Below are 20,297 nucleotides of genomic sequence, written 5' to 3' on the forward strand. Positions count from 1 at the left end.
GTTAATGAATGCCCAACATAGAGCTCTCTTCGTGAAGGTTATCTTTCCCAAACTTGTCTTTTCTCTGTATTCTATTCCTTGAAATATTTAAGAAAATTTAATTTCTAGGGAAGACTATTAAATAGTCTGTTTCATTTTTATTTGAAGATTGTTTTACTCACTCTTTGGAGTCTCCAGATGAAAATATTTGGATGAGCAGCAAGATTCACTGGGATGGAAATAAGCTATGAGTGGGCTCTGCAGTTTCATCAGAACAGCTAAGAACTATGTGAGTAGAAGCTAAAGGCTTTCTTTTGACCCAGTAAGATCTTCTGCTTCGCGATCAACATATATTTACAAAGTGTGTGTATTAATATCCTCATCCAGCACAGATAAATTGGAAACATCCACTAGGGCAATTCTGAGATGCAGCCTTTTGCTTAAAGGAAGCATTTGAGCAGTTAAATAGCCTTTTTAGCTCTATATATTCAAGTCCTGGGTCCCACTAAGGAATCTAATAGTAAAACTAGTCATCAACACCTTTTCTTTGTCTCTTTTACAGATTATTGACCCACTTCTGTGAGCTTTTAAAGTCACTATTCTGAGAAGCTATGTGCGTTTTATTGAGTTTATTTTATTGTTCAAAGAAAGTTGTCAAAACAGTTTGAAATTGCTTTCAAAGTCAGTTTACTAGCTACTCAATAATATTTCTATTTTGTAATCATATATACTTTTGACATCTAGAGCCAAAATATCTGTGTCCACCAAATTTTATATTTCCCCATATCAGATTTACCTCTGTTTGACAAAGATTTTTATCACTATAAAAATGCTCAAAAGAGTGGGAGGAGCTTCTGAAGACAGAAAAGATTACATCCAAGGCTAGTTTGAGCAATATTAGCATCTTTGAAATGAGTATGTGATGAACAGCAAGGTGACCATTGAATGTATTTGACTTTGATGATTGGTGTGTTATTATTCAGTTATTTTAGTCACACACATTGCTCTGTCGTCATACATCGAACATCTGTTCTGAGACCCCAGTCCATCTTTTTTAGCTCTGCATGAATCAAAACTTGGAAGCTTGTTGTAAACTGCCATACTACCTTTGGATGTAGGCCTGGTGAAAAATAAATCCTCTTTGTTTATATGCACAAGCAAAGTTTGTGATCAAGATTAGCATGCTGAACAATAGTTAATACTTCAGATAACACTGAATCAACACATATAAATCATATGTTAATTTAGGTTATCTCAAAGTTAGAGAAATGTTAGGTCTCCAAACATACAAATTTACACTAAAAATATGAAACATAATGAATATATATACATCCAAATTCAAAATCTTAAAAAAAGCATAAACTATATGGGTTGGGCAAAGCCCTGATTTTAATATCTCATATCTCAATAAGTAAACAAGCAACAGACAAAAATAAGTGTCCATACTAGTGTTCTCCTTTGGTCAGCAAATTATGATTTAAAATAGATGAATAAGATCAGTCACCAGTTAATTTTAATGATATTTTATATAAGTATTTTTCTCTGAAATTTTATAATAGAGTAAAATTATGTACTTCTCAAATTTTGTACCTGGTTTCCTCTTTCTTTTCAATAAATTTACCTATTATGAATAAAGATCAAATGTCTATAAAATGTATTTTCCTTCCTGAAACTCTGTTATTGTTTGCTAACTGTAATCAGAGTGGAATAGATTCTTGGTCCATTTGGTATGTGTCCTTCTTAATTAGACATGGCAGTGCAAGCTGTGGACCTGAGAATCTCTATGTATAACATGCTGAGTCCGATCTTGGTGAACTATTCTTACAGGAGAAGAGATGAAAGTGAACTCAAGTTTCTGTCTTAGTTTAGCAGTGATAGTGTCTCATAGCCTTAGCCTGAGTGCAATATATTCACTTTCCTAAACATCAGAAGATGCCCCAAAATGAAACTGTAAACACCATGACCGTGAGACTGCATTGAACACATGCCAGGAACTTCATGGCTTTCTGCTTGATGGATGAATGCATTGTCTTTTATGTGGCAGCTGATTTTCCCTTATGTATCACATTATATTACTGAAGGTTTTCAAGATCAACTCTGGGTTGTCATTTCAACTCCCTGTGTTTCTCTATCTGCAGAAATTAATTTTTGCTGCCCTGAAACCTCTTTGTGATTGTTCTTTGGCCAGTCAGTAAAACATATGGATATATCATGGCTTAGATCTTAGAGACTAGTTCTTTCCAGCTTTACTTCTTAAATAAATGAATTCTTTAATCAGTTCTTCCTCAGACTTTTACTGAAGACACTAATCCCAGCCCTGTGGTCATGTTATCCCCATTTGCCTTGGATAAGAATCCATTGTTGAATCATTTGAATGGCTCATGAAACCACCCATGAAACTTCCTTTTCTAGTCACTACAGTTGATGGGCTTCCGTGACACCATCCATTGCGAGATAAATGCTGAACCTCTGAGAACATTTTAAGCAGTAAACAGAGAGGTCTACACCTGGGCTTCTGTGGCAACATCCATTGCTGGATGAATGCTGGACCACTGAGAACATTGTAAGCAGTAAACAGAGAGGTCTACACCTGGGCTTCTGTGGCAACATCCATTGCTGGATGAATGCTGGACCACTGAGAACATTGTAAGCAGTAAACAGAGAGGTCTACACCTGGTTCTGTGGCAACATCCATTGCTGGATGAATGCTGGACCACTGAGAACATTGTAAGCAGTAAACAGAGAGGTCTACACCTACTGTCCTCAAATGTTGAAACAACGGACACACTTGGTGGCTAGGAGAAAATCTGAGACTGGAGAGTGATGGTTTGGAATAGGACTTCCCTTAGGATGCTTGTCTTTCTGAGATGAGTGCACAGGGTGGTTACCTGACCTGCCAATGGTAATTTACCTACTGAGATGTCTTTTGCTAGCCATATAAATTCCCTGTACAGCTCCTTGATCCAGTCTTAAAATTCTCCTGGCTTCTTCCTTTTGATTTTCTTTACATTTATTTATTATTATTTATTTGTTTATTTTTACAATAGTTTAGCAACTGTTAAGCACTGCTGTATTAAAATATGGCTCCAGGGATGACTCAGTGTGACAAGACACTTGATGCCAGACCTGACAACCTGAGTTTCATCCACAAACCCACATGATGAAAAGAAAGCATTGACTCCTGCAAGTTTTCATTTGACCTCTGCCTGCACCTTAGCATGTACACACACAGACACACACAGACACAGACACACACACATAATAATAATAATAATAATAATAATAATAATAATAAAAAGATAAAAGCAAATACAGTTTACAGCATATTATACATAAGCATTGGGGTGGTTCTCAAATCTTAAATTAGATTGTTGTCATGGTAACAGAATTGCAAACATTATTTGTGGTGGTAAGAGATTTAAAAAATCTTTTTCATTTATTTATTTATCTGCTTGTACATGCGTGTGTGTGTGTGTGTGTGTGTGTGTTTTTTTTTTTTTTTTTGTGTGTGTGTGTGAGAGAGAGAGAGAGAGAAGAGAGAGAGAGAGAGAGAAAGAGATGGGAATTTGTTCTCTCTCATTTCACCATTCACACCCCAGGGAATGAACTTAAGTCATCAGACATGGTGGCAAGTTCTACCATGGAGCTGGGTTATCACAATGGTCTCTCATAACAGACACTTTTAGCTTACAAATGTAATGTCTCTGATTAGCTCGTGGCTTGATTAGCTCCTGCTTTCTTTCTTCTTTCTTCCTTTCTTTCTTTCTTCTTTCTTCTTTCTCTCTCTCTCTCTCTCTCTCTCTCTCTCTCTCTCTTCTCTCTTCTCCCTCCCTCCCTCCCTCCCTCCCTCCCTCTCTTCTCTTCTTTCTTTCTTTCTTTCTTTCTTTCTTTCTTTCTTTCTTTCTTTCTTTCTTTCTTTTTCTTTCTTTCCTGGATCTCTCTCTGTAGACCAGACTGGCCTCGAACTCACAGAGATCTGCCTGCTTCTGCCTCCCAAGTGCTGGGATTAAAGGCGTGCACCACCACTGCCTGGCCTAGCTCATGGTTTCTATACAATGAGGATCCTTACACTTATGTTTCCTTTTAATTACCATTTATTTCTAAAGAAATTTGGTTTGGACAAAGTAGGTGCTGAGAAAACTATTGGAGACCTTGTTTGACATTAAAACTTCCTAAGAAGTAAAACTTGAATAGTCTGAGAAATGTCGGTCGGCTGGATACACGTTTCCTTCTGGTAGTCAGCTGGTGACAACTTTTCTCTTCCCACCAGCAGTGTGTGCTGGAACATACTGTTAAACTTCTGAATCATTCCTCTCTTGATAAAGTGTTACCGGGTTGTGCCCATCCTTCTTGATCTAACTTGTAGGTCCTATCTGGCCCAGAAGGTAGAAAGAAGACTTGACATAATAAACTCAAGCTTTCTCCTCCAGAAGGTCACCCTCACCCCTGTTAGCACTGATCTTTTTCCTTGGCTTAACCAAGTCATTTCTACTTTGCTTCTTGGGTCTGGCCAACCATTCTTGTCTTTGTTCACAACATAGTTCTGCCAGAATGATTCTCTCTCTTGCTCTTATTAAAGCTATTTGGGACTAAACTAGTCTTTGAATGAGTGTCAAACGCAATGGAGATGGAGTTTACACACTTGGTGACTAACTGTCAAGTCACAGAAATCCCCGGTAGATGTCCTTCTCTGCTGTCCGAGACCATGACCACTTGCTGCTGAATTCTTCACTCTGGTCTCCTTCATTGACAGAGACTCACCACATTTCTAGAGAAGGCAGCTTTCTACATTTGTATCTCAATCAGAATGTGCTCCTCCACCTCTCCAGGTAAAGGTCTGGTGCTATCACAGACATCACATCTGGTATTGATAAAGTTGTAGTTAGCACATTCCCCTGCACCTGGCTAATGGTGAATTATTTGCTGCTCGGACTAAATTTAAGACATTAAGAAAACTTAGTCTTGTAACAGGCACACTGGAAGCAAGAGGCCAGTGACAGAAAGTTAGCTTCCTCTCTTAAAAAGAATGTTCCAACACCATAAAACTGCAGCCAATTCCAGAATTTTTCTCAGTTTTCTTGTCATGATTTCCAAGTGTGTTGTAATGATTTTGAGTAACACAAGTAATGGGCTCCTGTCTCCTTATGCTTTCATGTCTGATTCTATAAAATGAGGTTGGAAGAGTGGATTCTATATTTTTGAAGAAATGAGGCCAAGAACATTTGTTTATATGCCAGTTATTATATTAGCAATAATAACCTACATACCCGGACACTTAAGGGCAAGTTACAGCACCTGGTTCTTCTGTGCAGAATCATTTGCCATCTGCATACCATAGAATGATGTTTCTAATTAACACTAGCTCATAGCTTAGCTGTGCAGGGAGAATGAAAAAGATACTGTTTGTGAAAGGCCTGTTTCCTAATCACATGTGAATAGTGTTGCCATTACTTTGTGTTCTTTTGAAATGATCAGTAGAGAACTGAGCATTACCCTACTCATAATTGGCAGCAAGAGCAATGATGGACATTATTATTTCTATTATTTCTGTTTAGAAACAAAACCCTTTCCTATGATTTTGGTTTTCTATGCCATCCAATGCTCTCAATCACAACACACCTTATGTTTTCTCAAATGAACATTTTACTCAATCTAATCTAGACTTTAGCAAATAGTATATGTCAGGAATATTTTCTTATGGGACAATATTTGAGCAAGGGTATCAAAGAAATTCTATGCCATAAAATGGCCAGGTATTATGCAATAATGGTTCAAACAGTAATTTTTAATGGGCTAAACACTAGTTACAGTTGACTGTCCATGCCTATGGCTGGCATCTAAGTTGCCATCTATCACACTATTCTGGACAAATTTCAAGCATGTTATGCTACTAAGCTCCACATGAATATCTTTTGGGGTGGTGAATGAACCACCATCTTGGTCCCACAGTCCCCAGTCATGTCTCTTCTTGCCAGAATTACACTTCTCCACCAGTGAAGAAAAGAGTCAGGGAGCCAGTGTTCACCTGCTTTGCTTCTCACTAGTTTATTTCAATGGGTTTACATTTTGAACAACTAACCCATTTGATTTATAATGTTCTCTTTTTATTCAAAAATTTTAAAGTGTGTGTGTGTGTGTGTGTGTGTGTGTGTGTTGTACTAATGCACATATATTCATGCCACAGTCACAGCCTCAGCCTCATCCACAGCCTCAGCCTCATCCACAGCCACAGCCACAGCCTCATCCACAGCCACAGCCACAGCCTCATCCACAGCCACAGCCTCATCCACAGCCTTATCCACAGTCACAGCCACAGCTTCATCCACAGCCACAGCCAAAGCCTCATCCACAGCCACAGCCACAGCCACAGCCACAGCCACAGCCACAGCCACAGCCACAGCCACAGCCACAGCCACAGCCACAGCCACAGCCACAGCATGCTTGTGAAGGTGAGTTCTCTTCTTCCACCATCTGGGTCCTGGGAGAGAACCGGGTGAAAAGTTTAACAGAAGTTCCCTTTACCCTTATCTCACCTGCCTATGTTCTGTTTTATTCACAAAGGTGCCAGTTCTCATTGTCACATCCCTGGCACCCACACTCCAACAATAGCAGCTGGTGGGGATCACCACAGCTTCTCACTAAATCCCGACTGCCATGATATGCTTAGATTCACTGTGGAGATTCAAATCACTCATCCTTATGGGAAAGACATAAATAAAGAAAGGGTAGAGGAAGGGAGAAAGAAAGAGGGAGGGAAGAAGTGTGGAGGGAGGAGAGAGAGAGGGGGGAGGGAGAGGGAGAGAGGGGAGGCAAGGGGAGGGGAGAGGGAGAGGGGGAGGGAAGGGGGAGGGGGAGGGGGAGGGGAAGGGGGAGAGGGAGAGGGAGGGGAGAGGGAGGAGAGAGAGAGAGAGAGAGAGAGAGAGAGAGAGAGAGAGAGAGAGAGAGACTTTACCCTGAATAGCTTATATGCCCAAATAGGAAGTTAAGAATAAGTGAGGTTCTTCACATCACTTTGTGGTTTAGGAGAGGAAATAGTTCCTACTGGAAAATCACATGCTATTGTGTTTTTGCATTGCATATTGGAAACATAAAGGTTCGGTTTATTATCTATTGTTAAGGGAAACTAGCACTCATGTTCCAGTGTTTACATCCAATTTCTGTATTACTGTCCAGAAACTTTCATGTCTTTGAAAGTCAATTTTTTAATAAGTAGAAGTTAGGATGGTTTTATTCATTTTTTAAAACTGCCTTGGAGTATAGATTTAAACATTGGGCATTAGAATTAATTTCAGAAAAATCTTGCAAAATATAGTTATCAAATCAAGCTATTGCTGGGCAGTGGTGGCACATGCCTTTAATCCTAACACTCCAGAGGCAGCAGCAGGTGGACCTCTGAGTTCAAGGCCAGCCTGTTCTTTAGACTGAGTTCCAGGACAGCCAGGACTACACAGAGAGACCCTGTCTCAGAAAACAAAACAAAACAACAAAATAAACAAGCAAAAAAAAAATCAAACTATTTATTGTATTTTTTTCTAAAGATTAATTGTGTGTCTTTTACTTTATATTTTTATCAGTCATTAACACAGATACCATGCTGTGATTTTTCTCCTTGGTGGCTTTCTTTAAATAGATGTACCAAAAGAAATGTTGTATGAGTCAGTTTCAAGCTATCTTGCTTGTTCTGTAATTAAATAATGCCACTCTTAAAGAGTGAAAAATACTTACTGTAGGAATTTGCTCTTAAGAAAAAGAGCCTTCATTTGAACAAAATGCAATCAATGCAAAAATTGGCAGTTTGAGATTTTATTATATGGATGATTGTCTCAATTTTCATTTAATTTTCTTAGTGAAAAACTGGATTTTCCCCCACTGGTTTACTTTGAGATCCTGAATAAAACATAACCTGTTATATTTTCCTAATCTCTAAATAAAGACAGCACTTACATAGACTGTTTTGAGGAACAAAATGTTAATGGTGTTAAATTATTTTAATTAAAGTAAAGCAGCTTTATGAAATAAAGATATTAAAATATCAATTGCTTTGTGCTTCAAATCATGCATTAGTCTAGCCTTTCAATTATTTTTTCTGTTTTGGAAAAAAAAAGTCAGAATTCATGATGCCTTATTAGCTATGAAGTTCATATAACTATTATTTGGTTTTGTAATGTAATAGAAATGCTCTGGTGCTTTTCAATTTGTAGGAAGTAACTTGGGTTTATGATTTCAAAGTTTTATTATATTTTTACTAACAATTTATTAAATAAAAATTTACAAACATTTAAGTGTGAAACAAAACTCAAGAAAAACATAGAAGGCAATACTCCTTAATAGAGAAATCTAATCCAGTGGGAATTGTAATTTTCCTCACTTCCTGTCCTACATTTAAGCTTTTCAAGTTTACCCTCACCTATCTTTGACCTACATCTACTAAACCTTATCATTGAGCAGCTAGTCAACAGTGGTTCTACATTATCCCTTCAAAAGGGGGATGGGATAATCCCTATAATTTAAAAACATTGCTCTGTGTCCATCCTACCAGCCCTGACTGGGTCATCAAACTGGCATGAGCACTTTCTAGTTCAGCTTCTCAGGGTTTGTTCATTTGTTGGTTTTTATTATTATTATTATTAAAAACATTATGTGTCTATGTGCATTTCAGTGTGAGGGTTTGTACATATGAGAATAGGTGCCCTTGGAGGACCAGATGCTTGGGATCCCCCTGGAGCTGGGTGTACAGGCACCTGCCCAGTGTAGGTGCCCGGATCTAAACTCTGGTCTTCGGGAATAGCAGTATGTGCTCTTAATCGCTGAGCCATTTATGCCTCCGACTTTTATTCAAAGATAGAGGAAAAGAATAAAAGGGAGGCAACCTTAAAAGAAAAACTGTAAAAATGAAGGAAAGCAGAGAATTACAAAGTCCTTCTCTGTGTCTGCCTCTCTCTCCCCCCCCCCCCTCTTTTCCTACCCACCTCCATCACTTTCTCTCTCTTCCCTTCTCTTGTCCTTGCAGGTTGCCCAGGCTGGGCTGGAACTCGCAGAGTTTCCTTCCAGTGTTCCTGCCTCAGCTGACAGGATGGTGGTTTCTAGGCATACAGCTCCATGCTCAGCGGGAACGCCATCTTTTAACTAGTCCTAATAACCTGAAATGTAAGGAATGGGATTAGGACAATGAAGAAAAGAATCAGAAGTGAAATCCTCTAAATAGCATCGACTTCACCATGCTTGAACAGAGTCCATGGCTTCTAATCCTATCTGTCCCACTCCAGCTGTGTCCTCTTGAACAAATTACTAAACCTCACCTGTGAAAAGGGGACAGTATAGTCCACAGTACAGTGGGAATTAATGAGATAATGCATTTCCCACAAGAGCTTAACTACCAGACAAGAGACTGGCTCCAGCAATAAAAGTTGGTTTTTGCCATAGTTCAGAGATAATTTAAGCAGTGTTCCAGCTTTTGAGAGGCTGAGGGAGAAGGATGACATGTGAAGTCTGAGGCCAGCCTGTCTCCAAAACAAAAATGATGATTTCATTCCTAAAATACCACAATAAATCAGGCTGCACAGATTGCTGGGGACAATGTGTGACTTTTCAGAGAATCTAACTGATAGGCTGCTGAACTTCAAAGGCTCTCCAATAGCCTGGCCTGCGAGAACTTGGCGATTTTTCTCCTGTGGAGGTGTCAGTATTTAACCAATGATACTCAGAAGGCTCACACATTTGTCTTCCATCATCACCTCAAGAAATTAACTATGATGTAATGGTATGTAACACAGAAGCAAGATGACTACCTGGTGCATGCAGCAGGGCCACTATCGATGCACACCAGCTTCTGAGGTAGATTCTGAGAGCCACAGCCCACTGCCAGCTGTGCAGGTCAGGCAATCTGCTTTCCTTTGAAAAAAGGCTGCTTTTAGACTATTTTTCCCTCCAATAACAAGCTTCAGCTGAAGAATTTATATGATGCTCTCTGGCAAAAGTGTTCAAATATTCACTTGAATCTCCGTATCCCTATTGGCGAATCACTATTTCCCCTGCCCAGAAGGACATTTTTTTTTTCCTTTTTCAATTGAAAAAAAGATTTTTTTTCATATAATATATTCTGATTATGGCTTCCTCTCCCCTACTCCTCTCACATTCTCCCCATTTCTGCACCCACCCCGAAAACCCATTCCTTCATTAAAATACAAGAGATAGCTAAAATAAAAATAAAACGAAAACTAACCAACCAGACTAGGACAAAACAAGCTATGGGGGCGGGGGGGGGGGAAGAGCCAAAGGAAAAGCACAAGAAACACCTACAGACTGTGACACACACACACACACACACACACACACACACACACACACACACACACACCCATAAATACAAAATTGGAAATCATATATATGTATATGTGTGTGTATGTGTGTGTGCATACATATGTGTGTGTGTGTGTGTGTGTGTGTGTGTGTATAGGCAAACTGTCTGTGAGGTTTTTTAAAAAATGCCCAGACAAACCATTGTGAGTCAAGAAACCTCCAAAAACACAATAGAGTTTCTTTTGTGTTGGCCATCTACTGCCCAGCATGGGTCTGCCCTTATATCTGGTTTGCATACCCAATGAGACTCCCTTGGAGAAACCTGACCTTTCCTCTGTAACTGGTTATCAAGTGGAGATGACTTCTGGGTTACAGATTAGGGGTTTGTGTCTACTTCCCCTGTCAACACTGGAGCCCCATCTGGTTTAGAGCTATGCAGAGCCTGCGCATATTGTCATAATCGCTGCATAGTTCGTATGAGCATCAGTCCTGTTCTGTTTGGAAGGTATAGTTTCTGTGGTGTCTTCCAGACCCATTGGCTCTGACAATGTTTCCACCTCCTCTTCTGCAGAATTCCCTGAACGCTGAGGGGAGGCATTTGATGAGGACATCCCCTTTAGGACCAAGTGTTCCAAGATCTCTCATTCTTTGCACATTGTCCAGTTGTGGGTCTCTGTATTTGTTCCCATATGCTGCAGAGGAAGCTTCTCTGATGATGGCTGAGCAAAGACACCAATCTGTGAGTATAGAAGATTATCATTGGTAGTTACTTTATTGCTAACTTCCTATAGTAGAATGGCAGTATTTAGTTTCTCCCAGGTCCATTGTCTATCTAGTCTTAGATTCTTGGTCACTCAGGTATGTCAGGCATGGGCTTTAATTCTAATTAGAGTGGTTGGTTACTCCTATAGGATTTGTGCCACCATTGGACCAGCATATCTTGCAGACAGGTCACCATTGTAGATCACAGGGTTTGTAACTGGGTTGGTGTTACCTTTCTCCCTTGGAAGTATGAGGCGTACCTTCTAGTAACATTAATACTAGTCAGTAAGGGTGAAGGCTCTAGGCAGGCACCAGCTTGACTTCTCTGTGTTCAGTGAGTTATGTAGCTGTTGTCTTCAGCAATATGGCCTTACCATTAGTTTGCAGAGAGACACCAATAACCTTAGCAAACCAATAGCCTCTTTTGTTTGGGGCTGTCTGTCCATGGGACTCCTTTGACCAAGAGCTCAATTAGATGTAACCCATTCCTGGCACTAGAAGTTTCATTTAGTGAGTGAGAACTGTCTAGTTGGGATTTTGTCTCCACTGTTATTTGGTGACTCCATTTTAGATTTCTCTCACCTTTGTGTATATTTTAAGAAGATTCTACTATATTAGGTTACATACATCCTCTCAAATGACCCTCAGTTTTAGCTGTCTTTCTCTGTATTCCCACAATTACCCCTACTTCTCTTCTGTTTGATCCTCCATTTCTAGACACACATACACAACACACACACACACACACACACACACACACACACACACCTGTCATCTACCCCTAACTATCTATTTCCCCTTCCTAAAGAGATCCTTCCCTCTCCTCTAGTCCCGTAGTATATTTCTAACCTTCTAGTTATACAATTTGTAGCCTGCTTCTCAGACTTAATAGCTATTTCTTTTGGGGTCTCATTCAATATGATTTTTTTCTAGATCCATCCATTTAACTACAAATTTCATAATTTTGTTTCTTAAGAACTTAGTAATATTCCATTGTGTATACACATAATATATTCTTTATACATTCATTTGTTGATGGATATCTGTGTTGTTACCAATTTCTAGCAACTATGAATAGAGCATCAAAGAACATGGTTGAACAAGTGTCTCTGCAGTAAGATGTAGAGTCCTTTGGGTATATGCCAAAGAGTGATAAAGTTGTATCTTCTGATTAGTTTTGGTTTGAGGTCTGCTTTATCATATATTAAAATTGCTATGGCGGCTTGCTTCTTGGGTCCATATTTACTGAGAATATTTTTAATATCTTTTTCTGTCCTTTAACCTAGAGGTGATATCTATCTTTGAGGGTAAGATATATTTCTTAGATTCTGCAGAAAGATCAATACTGTTTTCTAATTCAATCTGTTTGTGTGTTTTTATTGGGGAATCGAGACCATTGATATTGAGAGATATCAACGAACAGTGTTTACTGATTCCTGTTATTTTGTCATTATGGTGTGGATTTCCCACCGTCTTTTGATTTGATGATCTGGGATTATTATCCTTGGTATTTTCTTAGCTATAGTTAACCTCTTCAGGTTCAAGTTTTCCTAGAGCACCTTCTGTAGAGATGGATGTGTAGTCACATACTGTTTAAATTTGGTTTTATCATAGAATATTTTTCTTTCTCCATCTATTGTAATTGAAAGTTTTGTTGAGTATAGTAGTCTGGGCTGGCATCTGTGGTCTCTTGGAGTTTGTAGAATATCCATTCATTTAGGCCTCTCTGGCTTTTAGAGTCTACATTGAGAAGTCAGGTGTTATTCTAATGGTTTGGTATTTATATGGTCTTTTTACCTTGCAACTTTTAATAATGTTTCTTTGTCTTATATGTTTAGTGTCTTGATTATTATATGTCATGGGGAATTTCTTTTTAGTGTTCTATGTGCTTCTTTTACCTTGATAGGTACTGCTTTCTTTAGATTAGGAAACTTTTTTTCTATTATTTTGTTGAAAATATTTTCTATGCCTTTGACATGGGTTTCTTCTCCCTCTTCTATTCTAATTATTCATAATTTTGTCCTTTCTTAGTGTCCTAGATTTCCTGAATATTTTGTGCATGTTATTTTTAGATTCAACATTTTCTTGGACAGAGGTCTCCATTTCTTCTGTCTTGTCTTCAATGCCTGAGATTCTCTTTTCCATCTCTTGTATTCTGTTGGTGAGGCTTACTGCTGAGGTTTTTGTTTGACTTCCTACATTTTTCATTCCCAGTTTACCTCAATTTGAATTTTCTTTAGTGATTATATTTCTACTTTCATGTTTTGAAATGCTCTTTTCATTTCATCTTGTTTTTATTTTCACAGATGTCATTAATGAATTTTTTCACATCTTCTTTAAGGTCCTTGAACATATTCATAATAACTGTTTTGAAGTCCTTGTCTTGTGCTTCAGCTATACTGAATTTTTCAGAGCCTATTATAGTAGGGTAGCTTGCTATAAAAAGATACATTTCTTTGTTTTTTACTGATTGTTTTTTTAAGCCAGTGTTTAGGCATCTGGGATTGGGATGATTCTAGGTGTTGATATTTGGTCTTGTCTTTGTTGAGTGAGTGTTTTGTTCCTTGGTTTCTGTTGCCTTGACCTGACCTTAGAAGACTGTGGTGGGTGTGGATTGTTTGGTGGGAATGCTCCTGAGTCCCTCCCTGGTTTGGCCACTGGGAATTTCCAGTAGAATGTGTTTCTAGGTATTAGTTGCTGACAAGAGGGAACAGGGACAAACTGAGAGGGTCCACAGGGAGGAGGAAAACTGGGTCAGCCACAAGAATCTGGGGATTTTCCAGGGAGAAGCATCAGAAAGGGAGGATAGGGCTCCACAGATGGTCTGTTACAGGGCTGGGGATGAGACTGGGGAGTTGCCAGAAGGACTTTTAATAAGCTGTCTTGATGAGTGTCCTGGGTGGTTTTGTGTGTCAACTTGACACAAGCTAGAATCATCAGAGGAAGGAGCCTCAGCTGAAAAAATGCCTCCTTGAGATATGGCTGTGGGGCATTTTCTCATTTAGTGATCAATGGGGGAGGGCCTAGCCCATGGTGGGTGATACCATCCTGGGGGTGCTGGTCCTGGGTTCTATAAGAAGGTAGACTGAGCAAGCCATGGGAAGCAAGTCAGTAAGCAGCTCCCCTTCATGGACTCTATATCAGCTCCTGCTTCCAGGATCCTGCCCTGTTTGAGTTCCTGTCCTGACTTCTTTTGGTGATGAACAGCAATGCTGAAGTATAAGTCTAGTAAAACCTTTCCTCCTCAACTTGCTTTTTGGTCATGGTGTTTCATCACAGCAATGGGAACCCTAACTAAAAAAATTGGTACCAGCATAGTGGGGTATTGCTGTGACAGACCTAACCAGGTTTGGGAGAGGATTGTGGAAGGACTTTGGAACTTTGGACTACAAAAGCCATTGAGTGTTGAGAGACCTCAGTGGGACGTTCTATGGGAACTTGGAAGATAAGAATGTTAAGAGCAGTGAAGAAGATGGAGACCTGACTTACAGATTTTCAGAGGGATGTTTAAAGACTTTATCAGGGTCATTTGTTATTTTGAATTAATATCCTGTGGTTCTGGTTAGCTGGGGCTCAAGAACCAGCTGTGGTTAACAAGACACCAAAACTACTGAAGTAAAACCTTTATGTTACTGGAACAGTTGATGCTGGAGCCAAGAAATTGGTGGTGATTAAGAAGAAACAAACTTCATTAGTGAAATCTTCTGGGAAGTATTTCCTGAGAGCACAGAGATGTTATGTTCCAGAGATGGCCAAGGTTGTACCTCATGCTGGCTGTCAGACTTGGTAATGTGTAAGAGTCACCCAGGGTACTGATTTTAAGGACATGAAGGGGTCATGAAGAGTAGCTGAGGCTTGGCACTGTGAGAGGCCAGAAGAGGCCATTGGTGAATGCACAGCCTCAGTGGCAGTTGAAGGCCCGGGACTGAAGGGATCACCCAGAGAAGTTGACGCTTGGCACCACAAAGAAAGCCTACAAGAGGTTATTGGTGAAAGTGTAGCCCAACTGCAGCAGAAGATCCTGGTGTTCTGGAGATGCTGGTGCCATGGGATGACCGCCAAGAACAGCAGTAGCAGTGGAGTAGAGCCAGCCAGAGCCTAGAAGATGAGTTGTGTGTACTGTGGAGGGCAGAGCTGGAGAAATGACCCAAACCTTTTGGAGGAGTCTAGAAGATTGTAAGTGTGTCCCAGATATTGGATGGTTGGAATTTTGTTTTGATTTTATTTGATTGTGATTATGCCCTGATTCTTCCCTCTTGAAGTAAGAACATATTTTACTGGAGCCCACATGGAGGGACTTTAATTTTAAAAGCTTTGAGTTTTTAAAGAGATTGACTACTTTAAAGGAGCTAATTTTTTTTGGTTGCTTAGTCAATAAGTTTATCATCTTTATGAAAAAAAATCTTCACAGAAAACTGCTTTAGCTCTCAGCAGTCCGTTCCTGAGCTCTGAGGAAGCTTGCCTTCTTTTGAACAATCCCATCTTTCTTCTGGGCAAGAGACATTTTGGGTCGTTCCACCTCTTCTTCACTTCTCTCTTGGGCTTCTTCTCATAGGCTAGATTCTCTCGGGTAGCAGCATGAGCTTTCTTATACATCTCCTTCATTGTGTCTGGAATAACATTGTTCTTGATGTACTGAGAGAACTGTTTCCTATAAGCATCTTCATCTTCCTCCATGAGGTAACGCAGGTCATCTTCCACTTTCTGACCCATCATGTGCTTACGATGTACTTCTGCATTGAACTCCTTGCTTTCAGAATCATAACCAGAGAATCATTTGATACTGAGGAATAGACAAGCCTGCATTCACAGCCCCCTTGAGGGCCCCAAAACTTTACTGTAGTTCCTGGCAAGACCTGCATTCAAATAGCAAGGCATCAGGCTGACCATCAATGCTTTCCACATTGTATTCATCTCCAGCCACCTCCACTTGGCCTTCATAGATCTTGTTCACACCAAACTTCTCAAAAGTCTGTGGGCGAGCAGCAGGCCAGTACAATAGGCTGCACTGTAATTTGTCGGGCTGACTTTCACACTGTATTTTGGCAGTTTGTGTGCATATGCTGCACAGACTATCATATGCCCGTCTGTAAGGCCATACACAATCTGGCAGATGATATCTCTATTAGTTACATAAACAATCATCCCGTATTTGGGTGTGTTGTACTTATTTTTGTCTTGGATTACCAATCGTTTCCCCAGTAGTCAGTTTTACCCTCTCACCACCTTCTAAATCTCACTTGGTATCTCTTACCGTAGGCCTTCATCTTGACAATTTCACAAACCCCATCTTGCAGAACAGAAACCTGCAATCATGGTTCCACACAGACCTAAAGTAAAGGCCTGGTGGCATTAATGTGTTTGAATTTGTAAAGACTGTGGGACTTTTACAGTTATTTAAGATCATGGGGATGAGTAAGAAAGGAAAAGTTGTGGCTTAATAGTGATGTGTTTGTGTGTCAAGTTGACAAGGGGTCAGTTGTACTGGCTGGTTTTGTGTGTCAGCTTGACACAAGCTGTAGAGTCATCAGAGGAAGGAAACTCAGCTGAGAAAATGTCCCAAGATCAAGTTGTAAGGCATTTTCTCATTTAGTGATTAATGGGGAAGGGCCCAGCCCATGGTGGGTGGTACTACCCCTGACCTGCTAGTCTTGGGTTTTGTAAGAAAGCAGACTGAGCAAGCCATGGGAAGTAAGTCAGTAAGCAGCTCCCCTCCATAACCTCTGCATCAGCTCCTGTTTGAGTTCCTGTCCTGACTTCTTCAATGATGAACAGCAATGCTGATATGTAAGCCAAATAAACTCTTTCCTCCCCAACTTGTTTTTTGGTCATGATATTTCATCACAGAATATCAACCCTAACAAAGACAATGAGAGAATTTTGAGCCTCCTATTATGGGCTTTTACCCAAGATGGCCTTCAGGTCTCCACATTAGGCAAAAATCCAGAGACTCCAATTGTGGAAACCCATGGCTGATGTGAAGGTCACATCTCACCACAAGAATACAGAGGTACGGGGAAGATACCACATCGTATGGTTTGACCATCTTAAAGAACAGCTAGTATAATTCAAATCTATAATTATTATTTGGGTTATCATTCAACAAACGTCATAAGAGACTGTCAATCACATCATCCTCAGGTTGAAATAATCATGTTAGAATTTGTGTGTTTTCAAATTAATTGCAGTAATAACTCAAGAATTATGTTTTGTATCTTGTTTTATACTCAAGAATCCTTAAAATCTTTGCTACAATTTCTTCAAAATAATTTTTCTCCTTGTTTTCTTTAAAAAAAAAAAAACAGAAAAGTAATTAAACTCCCACATGCTCAAATCAAATCAAAATTCTATGGCCCAGGAGATTAAAATAGATTCTGAATTGAGCAAATCTCCTTTCACTGTTACTGAAGTACCCATGCAAAATACATCAGTGGCAGGCACAGTAGTCTAATTCTTCAATAAATGTTTGTTATTACAGTATTTTTGGTAACAAAGTTAAGGACACTACTTAAAAAGTATTTCCATGCTTTAAGATAACATATAAGTTATTAAGATTACATATTTATAATTGATATTTTCTAAAATATACACACACATAAAAGCGCTGTCTTGAATATGTATATTTCTAAAAAAAAAAAAAAGAGAGAGCTTCACCTAAAGATGAAGGAAATGTGTAGTGTCTGGGTCCAACCAAGCATGTGGCATGTGGATCTCCAGGCCTCCCAGTTATAAATGAAAAATATAAACTGAAAGCTGGAGTTAGACTCATCTCATTTGCATCCATTCTCTCCAGTACCAGAGCATTCTGCCTAGTTTTCACTTTGGTTTCATTGACCTGAACTCATATATACCTCCTGAAACTGGAACAGTTTTATTACTGGGAGAGTGGTTTGGGGACATGAAATTCAGTGTAACCAGGTGAACTACAAAATGTCAACTCTTTTAAAGCAAACAATGCTGCAGTTAACTCTGTATTCATTTCGTTACTAATCACACTTGATATGATGAGAATTTTGAGCCTCCTATGATGCTTCTGCCTGATCTCCCCTTCAGCTTCTACTGTGTCTGTCTCTTGTTCTGTCAGCTAATTAAACACACACACTTGGGAGGGGACTACTGGTAGACCACCCCTTGTCCAGTGAAGACTTCTCCACAGGTCTGATGTTGGACGTGTTTGAGGTGCACAGAACCACCTCTCCAAGAAGAAACATGCATCCATTCATTAGCTGTTAGCTAGTGTTAGTTATTTTTTTAAGCTGACCATCCACATTTAATAGCTTATCACAAACATTTGTAGGGGGGAAAATTGAACTTACAAAACAGTCTAAATAATCCACTAAAATATTATTTCTCCAAAAGAAGAGTGAATACATTTTAAAGTAAATTCTTACTTATTGGGTAAAGTTGAAGAAGGTATATATAATTTCTTTAACATAAAATGTGTTTTTCTACATCTTTTCCATGAAGACATATGGTTTGTTTCACATTCTCTCTATTAACAATGTTCTTTGTATCCTTGTGATTTAAATCAATCTATTTGTTTTCAGGTATCGTAGCTAAAGTACAGTTAAAATGTGCAGACATATTTACTGTTGGCTATACATGTAATTAATTAGATCTAGGGCATAGAACTTTTTGCATGCTATAAATCACTTTTGATTTCAACAACTTGTGCTACCCATCCCTTAGCAAGCTAAATGTTATTTGACTTCTCACTGCAAAGTAACTGAAGAAAGAAAGAGCTGTGCAAATGGTAGAAAAACTACCTAGCATCATTTATTTTGAAAAGAAAACAAATTCCAGCTTTTCTAGTTAGTGCAATCATGTTCTCACCTAATTTCAGGAAAACATTTCTCTGCCCATTCTATACATATATATAATCTACAAAGTTGATGTCCTTTTGGTGCCTTGATTCCATCAGATGATTTTTTTTCTTAAATTATGAAGCTTTATATTTCGACATAAAACAATTGACTCTACATGTCATTAACTGAGCCCATATATCACAGTATACAACATCACAAATTTGGTACCTGGGGGATTAATTAATAGCAGATCAACAGATACCTTTTGTTGATACTAATAACAAACCTATCACTGAAAATTATAACCATAAATATTGAGTACTCAATTTTCAAACATCACAATCTTTGCATAACTTACTTAATAATGTATACTGAACACAGAAACTTTTTATATCTGAGACAAAGAGTCAATATTTTCAACATGCTTTTTCAGGGTAGACCTAAAGCACTGCTGAAGAATTTTAAGCTTTGAGTTTACTTTTCAATATATTGTACATTTTAGAGAGATGCTGTTCTTTGTTGTTGAGATTCCCACTACATCTCATTATGAAGTAGTAAATCATACCTTCTTAGATGTTAATATATTCTGAAGGAGGAGTCATTGACAATGTAATCAGCCACTAGTCACACATGTTACAGGAAAACCATAAAGAAATAAAGGAGATTTCTTTGTTTGTAATATATTTTACAGCAGATACTTTCACTGTTAGACAGTTTTACTATTGGTCTTGATATGATTTTTAGGTGATCATGGGATTTTCCCATTTCAACTACTGATCTATTTTGCCTGACACATTAGGAGAAGAAAGTACAGCTTGACTTAACAGAAACCCTGTGATCCCACACGAGCTTTTAGAGACTTCCCTAAGTTCACCTGCAGCATTTTTTTTTTTTTTCAGAATTGTAGGACAATGTGCCAGGATTTCTAGGAAGCGTTGGAAAACTTAGATCTTTTCTAATTCTAACCTTCTCAGATCTGTTATTACACAGTCTAGCTCTCCCAAAGACATGAGAGGAAAATAAGTTGAAAAGCTCCCAGAGAAAAGACTGACTTGGATTCTCACACCATTTACAAAGAAACCTTTGAGGAAGAACATCCCTCGGTAGCTCACTTCATTAAGAAAAGTGCTGTATATGAATCCTAGTTAAACTTACTTCCTGGTGATTCACAAATGCTTGTGTGTGTGTGTGTGTGTGTGTGTGTGTGTGTGTGTGTGTGTGTGTGTACAAATTACTTAACTCTTTTAGTACAGAACTTCTAATTTTCTAAATTGTTAGAAATTTAATTCTAAATTTAAGAGTCATTCAGAGTTAAGGTAACCAGAAACACCAGCAAGTAGGTATGCTACTGCTGTGTAAAAGCAAGCAACAAATTATCCATCTTGTACAGCCTTGCCTTGAAAAATCTATTTTATACTTCGTCATATTTAAGAATTTGTCATATGTAGTCTG

The 20,297-nt window shown here is 38.8% G+C and overlaps 1 pseudogene; it reads right to left on the reverse strand.

Moving 5' to 3' along the window:
- Positions 1–15,460: 15,460 nt before the first annotated feature.
- Positions 15,461–20,297, reverse strand: part of LOC114710513 — a 34,350-nt pseudogene continuing 29,513 nt past the window's right edge.

Source organism: Peromyscus leucopus, chromosome 11 (assembly GCF_004664715.2).
Source record: "Peromyscus leucopus breed LL Stock chromosome 11, UCI_PerLeu_2.1, whole genome shotgun sequence".
NCBI lineage: Eukaryota > Metazoa > Chordata > Mammalia > Rodentia > Cricetidae > Peromyscus > Peromyscus leucopus.